Source organism: Pectinophora gossypiella, chromosome 18 (assembly GCF_024362695.1).
Source record: "Pectinophora gossypiella chromosome 18, ilPecGoss1.1, whole genome shotgun sequence".
NCBI lineage: Eukaryota > Metazoa > Arthropoda > Insecta > Lepidoptera > Gelechiidae > Pectinophora > Pectinophora gossypiella.
This window is the reverse complement of record NC_065421.1, coordinates 13,035,380-13,050,912: the sequence shown is the minus strand read 5'-3', so window position 1 is coordinate 13,050,912 and position 15,533 is coordinate 13,035,380. Positions and strand designations below refer to the sequence as shown.

At 38.2% G+C, this 15,533-nt stretch overlaps 1 protein-coding gene across 2 annotated transcripts in view; it reads left to right on the top strand.

Annotated features, from left to right (window-relative positions):
* LOC126374853 (hemicentin-2) overlaps positions 1-15,533 on the top strand; it is a 644,718-nt gene that overhangs the window by 68,592 nt on the left and 560,593 nt on the right. Inside the window, exon 1 of one of the 2 annotated variants that reach the window (XM_050021607.1) lies at positions 13,095-13,202. The exons of the other annotated variant lie outside the window; for it this stretch is intronic. The gene's annotated coding sequence lies outside the window, so the exon portion shown is untranslated. Of the gene's footprint in view, positions 1-13,094; positions 13,203-15,533 lie in introns of those variants that run through there. 2 annotated transcript variants of the gene reach the window in all.

Below are 15,533 nucleotides of genomic sequence, written 5' to 3'. Positions count from 1 at the left end.
TGTCTTTTTACACTGTCTTTGATTTCGTTTACATATTTTGGATTTGTCTCCTTCTTTATTTTTCCTTTATTATGTTGTTTTTAACGATTATAATATTAACACCATTAAAATAATTATTGTCATTTCCTTTTCGCTAATTTTCATTCTTTTTGGTTCCGCAATATGTTTAGTTTTCTATTTACTTTGATACAATTTCGTTTTTGTGAATTTGAAATCAATATTGACTCACTGGAATATTCCTTTATAATATGTAAGTTGTACGTATAGATTTAAGATGTAATCTGCGAAATTTTTATAATAACGATTTTCGAAATACACTGCTCAATCCAAACGCAATGAATACGACACTGAACTGATTACAATTTAAGACGAAATGGTTCAGTCATACATTCAAAGAATAAAGATGTAGTAAAGGAGAGACAATAATATTGTTACTAAAACAAAAACAATTCAAATAATGTTTATTCTGTTGTACAAAACATTGTTTACAGTTAGGAAATGTTTGAAACAATAGTGTTTTGTTAAATTTTAATACATAGAATATGTCTCTTATTGATTCATCTCCCTAGCCTTATCTCATTTTTGAGAGGGCCCGCGTACCGAACCTAAAGATTTGACAAGTGCGGCTTTCTACAGAAGCGACTGTTTGACCTTCCAACCTGCGAAGGAAAACCATCCCATTACAGGTTAGGTAACGCATTTCTCGGGAATGTGAGTTTCCTCACGATGTTTTCCTTCACCGCTGAACACGTGGTAATTTAAGATCCAAACATGTATTATAAAACAAATTTGAAAGTCATTGGTTTAGGTCCTTGCTGGGATTCCTACCAGTGACCTCAAAGTGAGAGTCAAGCGTTCTTCCAACCATAAATATAAATCGATAATGGTGCTAATTCCTGTAAATACCATCTAATTTTATTTTAAGTTATACCTGTCATTTTCTTATCCGTTGAAAAAGAAAGGGACGGGTAATCAACAGACATAAAATTTATGGAACACATGTCAATTTTAAGCACAAATCTAAAACAACCGTCTAAAAATTTTACACTGGCCAATAAACCGACAGAATTAAGTTGACAGCACACGTCAAATGGTTTGCATACCAGCGAGATACCTTTTTGATTCGCCCGGGTTATTCATTCATAATTACTCATTCTTCCTAAAATTAAGAACTGTGAATCATCCGTCCCTTTCCTTTTCGGCGGATAAGAAAATGACAGGTATAACTTAAAGTAAAATTAGGAGCTGTCTGCAGGAATCGGGGCCAATATCAAATAGACAGCTCATGTTTTTAAAATAACAGTCGGTTTTAGTTATACTACAATCTCACCTAAGCGTATACGCTTATCTCGTATATGAATATTCATTCTAATTTGGAATATAAGGTTGACTACGACTTAAATATTAAATATAGGATAGTTTTGCGGTAACACCACCGCGTTTTGAAAAGTTTCTCCTTATTTTAAAACGCTTAAGTTTTTACTTCGTTTTTTATATTATCACTCACTGAGTTTATATCGAGAGGTTCTTTATAACTTTTAAATTTGGAATCGATAATCATAATTGTCAATATCGGGTCGCGATTCTTATATTTTGCATCAAACTTACAAGACTTGTATCCCATTGTCCATGGTTTTCCAAGTAATAGGCTCCGCTTAGTTTGGGAACCTCTGTTCATTGGTTCTCTATTTTTACTCATAAAATTTTATGTAATAATTTAACTTGGCATACTGTTACTTGTCCTATTATTAGTTACGCATAGTATTAATTTGTCATAACCTTTTAAGCATAATTTTGAAACTCATAACTACTGTAAGCATAATAATTAATGACAATAATGATAAATAAGCATAATTATTATAAGCATAAAAACTATACTCCGAATAAGAAAAGTTTTGGCACAACTTTGAACATTTTCGAAACTTACTTATCCTTGGCTGCATTTGGTTCATGATTGTAACTTTTATATTTTTTGAGACTATTTCATGCTGTTGGTCATCATTCAGTATACTTTTGATTTGTAAGATAAACATGCTGGCGGCGTAGGGGTGGCCCAAGAGCCACCTCCGCCGCACCCTAACCTACTATTATTATCCCTTGTAAAAAATATGTCAAAACACTATTATTCTAAAAAAGAATTATGGAAAGCTATTTATATGCGAATCAAATTTATGCCAACAAATATTAGTCCAAAAATAAGTTATACCTAACAAACCAGTATTCCTAGATGTTATTATGGGAAAGTACTATTATGCTAAAAAACCTTATGCAAAAAGGATTATGATAATTAACATTATGACAAAAACATTTATGCATTTTAAGAGAATCCCCTGTTCATTTTGTAAAACTTTTATTGTACCCCGCCTCAAACATACCTATGTTTTCTTTCTTTTGTATTATTTATTTCTAACAATAAAAACATTTTAGATTTTTTTATATGACATTACTAAAAGTGGATATATAATTTCCTTATTGATTTATTTATGAAGCTTTTTTCAACATAAGTTCACGACTATATTCTCAATTGGGGCAGCCAGAGGTACGATCATATCATGATGAACTTCATCACAGTCATTCACTATTTTCATACCAACTGAATAGATTTTTATTGTTCATCTTTTTGTTTCAATTTCGTTGCTTTGCAGGGAAAACCAAAGCGTCTTTTTGTAAAGTCACAGTCGGATGCGATTTTTGTTAAAAATACCTCGTAATAGAACGTTTGTTTGAATTCAGACAAAAAAAATGTGGCGTAAATTTTTATCCGGATTGAAATAAATTGTTTATTTTTGTTGAGGAAAATCACGTAAACGTTTTGCCTCTTCCTTTTTGATAACAGCAAAGGACTGGAACTGTCTGCCGTCGTCTGTTTTTCCAACTCGTTATAATCTGGGAGTCTTCAAGAATAGAGTGAATATATGCAGTTGCTATCATACTACACCACATCGTCACTTAACATCAGGTGAGATTGTGGTCACACGCGAGCCCTATATTATTAAAAAAAAAAACCAGAATGATTTTTTTCAGAAAGGCGTTTACTTGGTTTTCCCTCTAAAGCGACGATTTTGTCTTTTTTATTCAAGACGTGTGGTTATTGTGTCGGGACCTAGCGACCAGGGTCAATACAGAGTTCAGATAAAGTGTCGTGTGACATAGAGGTATTATGTGTGTAGGTTGTGTAGGTATTGGTAGGTGTATTCCGATCCTTTGTGCAAGCCAACGGAGGCGTTCAGAGATAACACTAGTTATTGTGGCTAAGGCACCAACCTCCTTACTATACTTACACTGGATTGTGGATTGGTTAACCCTCGGTGAAATTATACTTCTAGAAACCTCCGACATTTCATACAAATGATTGGGGGGGTAGTTTAGCCGCTGGTGGGGAGCGGAGTGTTGCCGACTGTACATGAACCGATTGTTCATGTATAGTCGGCACAGAGAAAAGTGTGCGTATTGCTGCTCCCGTCTATAATTTCTCTGAAGGTCAACTGCATTATCTGATATCTAAAAAACAAAGCCGTGATTCTCAAAGGTACTGACATAATGGGAGCGCTGCGTATTTAGGACTTTAACATATAAAGTCACGAAAGAACTCCACGGATTTCTAATGGAACTAATTGTCAAGTCAGAATAACTTTAATGCAGAATCTGCGACACTAGCGCCGCGAGATTTCTTTCTTTATTAGACTTTATTTTAAACCTGGTATTATTATTAGTTTTCGTCTAGCGATAAGGCGGTTTGAGAAAAACCCCAAAACAAAGATGTCAAGGACCTAGTTAAAAAAAATATAATCTCGCAACCTATCCAGTGTTTTATGTAAAGATCGGTGGGCTAAGGTAACAAAACACTGTTTGGCCTGACTTGGAATGCCCAAACGCCTCTCATGAGATAGGTGCCTAAGAGCTATTGTGTGCGGCTTGGGCTAATATGATTTTAGGCAAAGTGGCTAGGTACTATTCAATCAAAACATGGATTATAGATACCTGGAGCAGCAAACAAACGGTCCCGGGTTTGAGTCTTCGTCGGGTTCATTTGGGAAATTATTAAAAAAATAAAAAATAAAACTTAGGTTCCGGATGCGGCCCAGTCCCACTTTAGCCTGGCGGTCTTCCTGCCAACGTCAGCTATACCGGTTTTTGAGCGCAGCACAGTGTTTTAAACTCGATCAATTCGTTTTACACCTATGCTGCGCTCAATGCATCCGGAACGATGGGCAAAGATCATCACGCACTGGGTACCACAGGACGGACACCGTAGACGTGGTAGACCCCGGAAACGATGGCGCGATGATTTCGACGGTTGTCGAAAAGACTGGATAGAACTCGCACAGAACCGGGATACTTGGAAAGACATGGGGGAGGCCTTTGCCCAGCAGTGGGATCATACAGGCTAATAATAATAATAAAACTTAGGCGAGGCGATAAACGGTAATATCAACTGAATAATCAAATTACATTCAAGTGTCACGGTTTCAAATCCCGTCTCAGGCTTTAAATCAATAAATTTGACTTCATCATGTGGTTTCTAGCATTTGCGTCCGGTTAATGGCTATGGGCTCGGCCCCTATTACATGGGATATAAAGATAGCTTGTGAGGAGGCCGTATAATACTACAAACCTCTGCCTACCCCGTCGGGGATACTTATGTATTGTGGACTCCAGTTTAGGTAAATAACCTAGGTACCGAATTTAATGAAGTCTTCAATATACTTTAATAATAAATATACATGGTGTTAGTGATATCGTAACGAAAAGTTTAAGGGATAGAGACCATGATACTGAGTAGTTCATCATCATCAGCCCATTAACGTCCCCACTGCTGGGGCACGGGCCTTCCCTATGGATGAATAGGGAGATCGGGCCTTAAACCACCACGCGGGCCCAGTGCGGATTGGTGGTTATTAACGACTGCTAATGCAGCCGGGACCAACGGCTTAACGTGCCTTCCGAAGCACGGAGGAGCTCGAGATGAAAACTTTTTTTTTGTGGTCACCCATCCTATGACCGGCCTCTGCGAAAGTTGCTTTACTTCAACAATCGCAAACCGAGCGCGTTTACCGCTGCGCCACCGAGCTCCTCAGTACTGAGTAGTTATCAAGTGGAATTTTCCGTGCAAAAGTATGGAACTGAAAATAATTAGAAAAGACACTTAAAATTTTTATGAATTTTCCGATAGGAAATTCTACTTCATATCAACTCAGAATCATTATCTGAATCATCCCCCTCAATATTCGTTACGGTGTCACGTACACCCATACGTACTTGTATGGCTACTTGTATGTACGTATACGGAGTGTTAGTAACATCGTAATGAATACTGAGGCGGATGATTCACGTCATATTACATACATAAACAGCATATATACGTCGCACTGCTGGGCACTGGCCTCCCCTCAATCAATCGGAGGGGGTATGGAGCATACTCCACCACGCTGCTCCAATGCGGGACCACCCACCACCCACCACCCACCACCACCACCACCTCACCTCATATTATTCTGAGTTAATATAAAATGCATTTTTCACAAAAGTACCTATAGAATTGAAAATAATTAAAAAAAAAACACAAAAATCGTGAATTTTGCGACGGCAAATTTCCTTTTGATATTAACTCAGAATCATGGTCTGAATCATCCCCCTCAGTATACGTTATGATGTCACTAAGACGCTGTATACTTATCTATAGTTATTTCAAGCCAACCTGTAGCCGGGAATTAATTATGGAAACTGTCTCCATCGGCGGTCACGATTAATTTTTCTCTTTCCAAGAAAATTTTCCGAGTTTCTTGTAAAAACTTCAAGGGGCAAACTAAGAGGATAAAGAAAACGCTGCGGTTTTGTAGAAATGGTTTTTGTTACTGATAAATCGTGTCTTGGGTATGTCAACGTGGATTGATAGATGATTGTGGTCTCGGGAGGGTCATGAAGGTGGACTAATGAATTAAAGAAAGAGTTTCAACATAGCTGGCTATCTATATAGCCGGTTACAGCATCAGTATAAAAATCGATCGTTCTACATCTACCAATTTTGGTTTATGGCGTTTTCAACTATCTGTAAGTTTTTGTTCACATTTGGGTCATCAAACAACTGCATAATACAAAATACGTTACCTCTTGCGACTGAGCGGGGTTTGTATTTTAAAACGACATTCGGTATTACGACTTTAAACTAGGTTATGAAATAAAAAAAATGTTAATTACGCAACCTGCACCCACAACCACAGGATGTACGTTTTGGTAGAAAAACTGCATTACCATGTGTGTTAATTATATTTTTAAAAGTACAATTAAAACAAATCAACTTACACAAATAAAAAACTGACACGGACATGTTTACCTGCGGCTCTTCTATGCAACAGCCGTGCGTTCCCTTAAATAGACCAAAGATATTTTCTTTTGACGAGAAATAAGATTAATGTTGTGTGGTTAATACAGGTTACCAGACGTTGGGATTATTGAACTGAAAGTGGCTGTGCAAAGGCGCTATAGCAGTCTTTTAGCTCAATGATATATTGACAGAGGTGAGAAGTGAAATAACCACTTGATAGCGTTCATTTTAGAAAAGGAATGTATGGTCAGTACTCAAAATAAAAATGCTGCACCGACAAGAGTGTGGCTCTTAAATTGGTGATGATGAGTCAGTAATCTACCGCAGACTTCTCTGGGGGCTTTATTGCTAAGCAGCAATTTCTTCCAGGCAACCAGTGGTAAAAAAAAATAACCTGTTCCACGTAAGCTCTTCTCACAGTATCACGCCTGACCAAGAAGAGCTTACGTGGAACAGGTTATTTTTTTTACCACTGGTTGCCTGGAAGAAATTGCTGCTTAGCAATAAGGCCCCCAGATTGTACTGTACCTTTAAAGTATAATTGTATTGTATTAAAGAGAAGGTGAACGTCGTGTCTTATTAGGAAGTGAAAGAATTGGCTTTGATAGACAAGAATGGAGAATGCTACACCGACAAAAGCGTGGCTTTTCAATTAATGATGATGATAGTAGGTATATACAGCCACTCGTCAGCTATGTTGAAGTCCCATGTAATAGGGGGCGAGCCTATTGCCATTAACCGGGCACAAATCCTGGAAACCATGAACGTCCGTGCAGCCATGCTCTGGAATAGGCTGCCGAGGGTAGTTCAGGAGAGTTCCTCTTACCTAATTTTTAAGAAGAGAGTCAATGAGCACTTTTTATCCATAGAGTATTCGTAGTCTAAGTATATTGTTATATATATAATAGGTATGTATGTAGGTATAGTATATTTTATATGTGTATATATTTATAGAGACTTAGGCATATGTTTGTGTATATATATTTTTTAAACGGTTTTATATGTAGATATAATTATTATAATGTATTTAATATATTGCACCTCTTTTTATTCTTCCGCAGTTACTCTAATACTACCTCTGGGTTGGCTGGAAGAGATCTCTCTTAGAGATAAGTCCACCCTTGTAAACGTCCATTTCTTGTTTGTGATGTAACTAGTTGTTAAGTGCAATAAAGTATGAATGTATTTTTTAACAATAAATTTTGACCAGTGACACACGCCGGACACTTCATACAAAACACCTCGTTTTACACAGACACCACACATTGACGTTATCGCACACGCGCATCTGTGTGTGTGACGTCTGACGCCATACGATTGAAGACTAAAGTAAGACCGAGGGGGTTGAGGTAACCCTAGCTCAGCCGCTGATGGGGGGCGGAGAGTTGGCGTTCTATACGTATTATTATCACACCCTGGACACTTCATACAAAAAACCTCGTTTTACACACACACACACACACCACACACTACACATTGACGTTATCATACACGCGCATCTGTGTGTGTGTGACATCTGACGCAATACGATTGAAGACTAAAGTAAGACCGAGGGGGTTGAGGTAACCCTAGCTCAGCCGCTGGTGGGGAGCGGAGAGTTGGCGTTCTATACGTATTATTATCACACCCCGGACACTTCATACAAAAAAAAAAAACTCGTTTTACACACACACACACACACACACCACACACTACACATTGACGTTATCATACACGCACATCTGTGTGTGTGACGTTTGACGCAATACGATTGAAGACTAAAGTAAGACCGAGGGGGTTGAGGTAACCCTAGCTCAGCCGCTGATGGGGAGCGGAGAGTTGGCGTTCTATACGTATTATTATCACACCCTGGACACTTCATACAAAAAACCTCGTTTTACACACACACCACACATTGACGTTATCATACACGCGCATCTGTGGGTGTGAATGACTATGTCCGAGAGTAGGGGGGAAGGTAAACTTAGCTCAGGCGCTGGTGGGGAACGGAGAGTTGCCGTTCTATACGTAGTATTATACCTTATTCCGTGCCAGTTAGAGGCTATGAAATATTAGCACCATTAAACCGCCTTTTCATACAAAAAGCGTGCACCAAGGTTCCGTATATAAAGGTCGTTAAGAAAACGAGAAAAAACCATTCACCAAATCGAACACGTAGTCAACATTATAATTTACATAAATACCCACGAAAATGAACGCTGGAAAGTAACAGCTTGGTTATGTAGGTATATACCTAAAAAAACAATGATTTGTTTGTGTGGTAATATATAGGACTCAAATGCACAAAACATTACTTTTTTATTTTATTTTAGTTATTGCAAAATAAAATGTCAAAACATTTTAATAGGTCTCCGTGGTGTAGTGGTAGGCTCACGATCCGGAGGTCCCGAGTTCGAATCCTTGTGGAGTCATAGTTCGGTTACGACATACCAGGCTGATCACGTGATTGTCCGAAAGTAAGATGATCCTTGCTTCGGAAGGCACGTTACGCCGTTGGTCCAGGTCATTACTTACTGATGTAAGTATGTAGTCGTTACATGAGTCATATCAGGGGCTTTTGGCGGCTCAATAATAACCCTGACACCAAGGTTGATGAGGTTGGTATTCCACCTCACAACGCACACGATAGAAGAAGAGAGAAGAGAAGCCACACTAAGCAATTCATCTAAGTGCGAAATGTCAACAAATGTCCAATAGCAATATTGCTTTTTAGGTGAACTGATTCAATGTGGCCCTTTTAAACCCCCAGGTCCCAGTTCAGGAGTGAAGCTAACTTTTCTTTCTTAAGAATTGTAAGCAAACCCAGTAAGCGACTGCTACCTCGCTCGCAGACCGTTTAGGTACAGTCAGCATAATAAATATCATAAGCAGACAGTTTTACAGCCACCCAACAAATAGCTCAGATGTTGCTCGCAAAATTAAAAGTTGCCCTTATTGTGTATAAATCAACACCTAAATCAGTTTTATAAGCTTTTAAAATGGAAATTTTTCGAATTTAGACGATGTTATTCTGAGGTTAATTTGTGTGGCTGAGTTATTATACTTTCGAATTGAATAAATGTGTTGTGTAATTTATATCGTAGAAATAAGTTGCAATCATAAAAAGTATACATGATGTTAGTGACATCGTAACGAAAACTTTGAGGAATGAGTCAGACCATGATTCTGAGTTGATATCAAGTGGAATTTTATGTCTCAAAGGTATTAAAAAAATATTTAAAAAATATGATGAATTTTCCGACAGGAAATTCCGCTCGATATCAACATAGAATCATGGGCTGAATCATCTCCGTCAGTATTTGTTACGGTGTCACTAAAACCCATGCGCACTTGTACGGGGTGTAAGTGACATCGTAACGAATACTTAGGGGGTGATTCAGCTTATTATTTTGTGTTAATATCAAGTGGAATTTGCATCGCAAAAGTATACAATTGAAAATAATTATTAAAATAAAATAACATAAAAACACATTAATTTTGCCGCCCATCCTGACGGTCACTTCTGGTGACTTTTTTGATAAATAATAATTGTAGACGCGAATCGCACGTGGTCGACGATTTCCCTCAAACAGCGCTTATCAACGCTCAACGTTGTACCGGGCGAGAGCGTTCAGCGCTCCCCTTTTCTTTTTTTTTAATCTACAATAAGTCACGTCAAAAAAAAAGCAAAAAGCACGTGTTTATGTCACAAATCCACCATGTCGATAAGATAGAAATGACGAGACGTAGTTTTAGAAGTCCCGAAACTTGTGTTAATGTATTTCGAAGCAGAACGACCGCATCAAAGACCCTCCATTTATGAATTTCATATGAGCAAATAGTTTACCTGCATGCTTGTCGAAACACGCTGAAACTTCTCTGGTTTGTTGCGTGGATTTTACGGGAATTCTTGTAAGAAAATATGTGTGTTATTCTGACGTATTTTAGAGCCGGGGTAGCCCAATTACAAGAACGCTTGACTCTTACTGTGAAGTCGCAGGTTCAAATCCCAATGCTTTTCTACTTCATGTTTGGATCATTGGATGATAAATAATTATCACGTGCTTAGCGATGGAGTAAAACATTGTGAGGAAATCCACGTTCCCGGATGTGACCTAACATGTATTGGGGTGATTTTCCCTTCGCGGATTGGCACGTCAGACAGGCAGTTGCTTCTGTAAAAAAATCGGACCTGTCAATTCTTCAGGTTAGGTAAGTGGATCCCGGAAAGACCTATGAACATGATGATGATTCTAACGAAAAATCTTTTATTTTGTGTTAGTAAGGATAACTTTACTTACATAGATAAGTCCACAACAATAGCTGGTTTGATCTGTTGGCAAAGAAATTGGCCAAGCGACACGAAATTGGCATGGACTACTTTTGCAGAACGTGTAGTAGACCTTGCCGCACTCGCATTGGCTTATATAATCATGGAAAAAAGTGCCTCCTAACACTATAAGTTATTGGAAAAGATGCATGAGGCCTGATGATGATAGCTAAGCTCACGCTTACTAGTTATAATTATAATGATACATCAGAAATATGTTTATCCGGTTTTGATGCAGAGTTCTTAGATGGATAGATATGGTAAATGTTTGGTAATATTATGATTGATCAATCGCTCAATATAATATACATTAACCCACCAAGGATAGCCGTCACATTTAAATGTTATTTAAATTCTAACCCTGACGGCGACAGTGATCGGGCATCCTGACTGCAAAATGCCCCTATTTTGATTACTTGTGGCTCTGCCCACCCCATTACGGGTTACGGGCGTGAGTTTATGTATATCGTAATATAAGGTCATGATTATATCCCAATGGGGTAATAAAATGAACTAAGTTCCTACCCATCTCTCACCGAGCTTTCTGTTAGATCTATAGATAATGGTCGAGCTAACAGTGTAAATAAATTCATACATACATAAACCTACGCTTATTTCCTACCGGGGTAAGCAGATACTATGGAATTCCATTTGCTTCCATCCTGACACACTTCTCAATATAATACATTAGGTGTATTATAATGTTTCGACATTTAACTTACCATTAACACTTGCTTGGACTTGAAAAAATAATGTAACTTAAAGGTACTTTGCGACAACTTTGATAAATATACTTTGTGTGGTAAATACAGACATAAAATTGCACGTCTGTCGTTTGGGGTAGGGACCACGGAATTTCACTTACCACGATCCTGACATACCGTTTTCGCTTCTTTCCACTCTAATCAAAGTCTTCATGCATAGTCGCCCGGTTTTAGGGTACTCTTAACCTGGCTTTCCTTTTTATTTTTCTAGTAAATAAAGAATTTAGTGAAGGGTAGGCTCTAAATGACGTAATACACGCAATATATATACATATAGTGACACTACGTATTACGTCATTTAGAGCCTACCCTCACTAAATACTTTATTTACTAGGAAAATAAAAAGAAAAGCAGTTATATATATATTCTTTTTTTTACGTGACTTATTGTAGATTTGCGTACGTTTAATGTACGTATTTCATATAGAAATAAAGATCGAAACGTTCATAGGTGAGTAGTTCTTTTAATTGTTTATATGTTAAAATGCACTAACCCGCTACTACTATTATATTTGAAAGAAAGAAAGAAACATTTATTACTCCCGGACACCACAGACACAGACAGACAGGTACATTACATTCAACACAGGACAGAAACCACACGGAAATCAATACACAAAAAAAGAACAACAAGATCAAAAATCATTCACAAAAAAGAAGAAAAACATAACAAAATTATAAAAAAAATAACAGCAAGTAGTCCTAAATGCAACGCACTGACGGCCCGATCATCTGCGGTGGCGTCCGGAATACAAGGACCTCGCTCAGCATAAGTCGCGGCGTGAGCCAAGACGCTGGTATTCTGCTGGCCCTGCCGAGTGAGGCCACGGACATCGCATCTATAAGTAGGTATATAGGTACATAGATACATACTACTTAAACTTACATATAATTATTTAGTACGGAATTACAAAATTATAACAATTAAAATAGATAGCATTTATTATAACGATTTACCATGAACATAAGAATATCATAAAATAATACGAACAAATAGATATGGGTGATTAGTTACATAAATAAAAAAAAAGATAAATAGGTGTGTGTATGTGTGTGTGTTCGTGCGTTTTCCGGTCGGCCGCAGGAGATAAAGTATTTAATCATGTTGTTATTGTGTTGATCTCCAGTCACCCGCCGCCGCACGAAGGCACGTTAGGTACCTGCGATAATTACGCAGTCGGTTCTTTTTAAATGTTGTTGGTTAATAGTAAATACGATCCCGACGACCCGATTACTCTAGCTATAGGCGGCCAATCAGCTCGCGACACCAAACACTTCCGGGCCCCGATACCGACCCCGCCGGCGTGGTCGACGATTTCCCTCAAACAGCGCTTATCGCTTTCGACCCACTAGGGTCGATTAATTCTTTCAAATATTTTTCCTCTCACACGACGCCCTGAGCCGAGGTTCACGCCCAACTAGTTGTCTTAACGTTGTACCGGGTGAGAGCATTCAGCGCTTCCCATTTGTTCGGCCAACTAGTTAATACCATCTGCGGCTAATCTACAACAAGTCACGTCAAAAAAAAAGGTGAATAATAAAATGAAATAGTAAGCATACCTACTTGACTTCATATTATGGATTCATAAATATTATAAACGTGTATTGATATAGATATGACATAACAAAGGGATAACAGCAAATACTTAGACATAAAACAAATGATGGGTGGATGGGTGCAGTGTGAAGTGTGAATGCATAAGTGCTAGTGACAGGAATAAGAAAAGTCTAAACCACCCACGTAGTATCGTAGCATCCGCGCTGCCTACAAGACTCCGCCATGCTTTCGTGTCTGATCCAATGAGGTAAGTTAAAAGTAAAAATTTGGTTTTTCATACATACATACATAAACTCACGCCTATTTCCCACCGGGGTAAGCAGAGACTATAGAATTCCATTTGCTTCGATCCTGACACACTTCTCTTGCTTCCTCCAAATTCATCAATCGCTTCATATACGCAAGCCGGTTCAGAGTAGATTGTATTAAACCTTTTCTAAGGACATCTCCAATTTGGTCAATGCAAGTCCTAGGTCTTCCTCTGCCAGCCCTACCATCAACTTTCGCTTTATATACCGCTTTCGCAATTCTATTATCCTTCATCCGCTCTACGCGTCCAAACCAACCTAACACCTTTGTTTTTTCATCGGTCATTTGTACGATTTAGTTATTATTTTGTCAGACTAAATTATCAAAATTAATAGTTTAATGTGTTTTGTAACCATATGAGGTTGGTCAGAGATGGGGAGATGATTGTAACAAACGACCGCGGCGCGTGCGACACGACAACCCTAGCACACGCGACAACGCCCACTCACTACACAATACACATGCAACTTTAAAAATCTTGATACTGATCTCGAAAACCTGCAACGGGTTAAAATGTCAAGTTGCTTGAATTAAATTTTATTTTGAATTTCAATTTAATTTTTACTTTGAATTTTAATATGATTTTGTTACATAGATACATAAACTCACGCCTATTTGCCACCGGGGATAAGCAGAGACTGTGTAATTCATATAGAAATAAAGATCGATACGTTTATTAAGTACTATTAGTTATATTTGTATTTTCCTGTTAAAAGGCCGTCTGTTGTACCTTTCTGTTTTACTTTATATAAAAATGGTAGACCATCATAACATAAAAACCAAGGAGACATTCTTTTAAAATATGCTAAAAGGACGGAATTTAAGGGATCCCATACCTAAGTCACATGAAGCACGAGATACAATGTATTTGGTCGGTGCCATAAATTCAAACAGGGCGATATTAAATATTCGTTAAGTCGCGGCTTCAATGTGCCATTAATAATAATATTGGATACATTCGTGGCTCGCCAGGCACAGCTTACCTTACTTTAGGATGAATTTAGTATGTTCGGGAATGTTCGTGTTTGTTTGTCGTCATTCGACTAATAGAACAGCGGACGTTATCTACGTAGATAAACGTTGCGTTGGGATGTATTCGGTATGTTTGGAGATGTTCGCGTTTGTTGGTCGTCATTCGACAAATAGAACAGCGAACGCTGTCTACGTGGATAAACGTTGCTTTGAAATGTATCTGGTATGTTCAGGGATGTTCGCGTTTGTTCGTCGTCATTCGACCAATAGAAAAGCGGACGCTTTCTACGTAGATTTTCGTCGTCGTTCGGGTCGCGGGGTTCGACCAATAGACGAGCGAATGCTTTCTACGTAGATAAACGTTGTACTGCTACTGGTCGAGGCCTGCGACAGACGTCGCGCCGCGTGCGATTGTGAAAAAGGTCCAGATGCAACTGCTGCTCTCTCAGCCAGTGGCTCTAAACCTTTTAATGTTCAAGAACCATTTGAATAAGTTGCTTTGGTATCATAAATGTTAGTGCGATTTTTGCAGCACTCATTGTCATTTAAATTAAAATTCCAATAATCTTGATTATTATTGATGACTTGAAAAATCCAGCTCGGCACGCGATACGAATTTATTTTATTAGTTTCTTTATTTATCGTTTATTTCAGGTACTAGTCCCATACAATAAAATTAATTTCAATACAATAAAATAAATTAAACGGTTAAAAAACATGTCAACAGGATGTACCTTATGTCACATATAAATAATCTTGTTAAAATTCGTGTCATATATATAAAACCGTACTATATAGATACTACTATCTTGTTCGGGGACGCACGTGCTCTCTGTTCGAAGGAGGCCCTCAGATTTCGCAGTACGACGAAAAAATCGTTGAACCTATGCTCAGCAAACATGCCAGACGCGCTACACCGCCACGGTAATCTCATCACGCCTCTAAAAGCATTATTATATTGCACTCTCAGGGTGTTATGTGAGTGCTTTGTAAATGAGTACCATAGGTGGCTGATTTGGTGCGATGTGGGGAGTTACCGCTCTATACGCAGTTTTATTCTTTATTCTTTGCCACAATGCTCGCCATTTATACAGCCAAGTCTACAAAAAGTCACGCTAAAAATAAAAAAGAATGCTCCATGCTAAACATTCCTTTATAAAACTCGCTGCATGTCTTCTTCCGTCGTCCTGTCTATTCGCTTCGGTGTAAACTTCAAACGATATTAAGTGGCAATAAATTCAACCGGCGTCGGTTAGGATGATTCTAACGTTCACTTTTGGCCTTTTCCGTATTATTT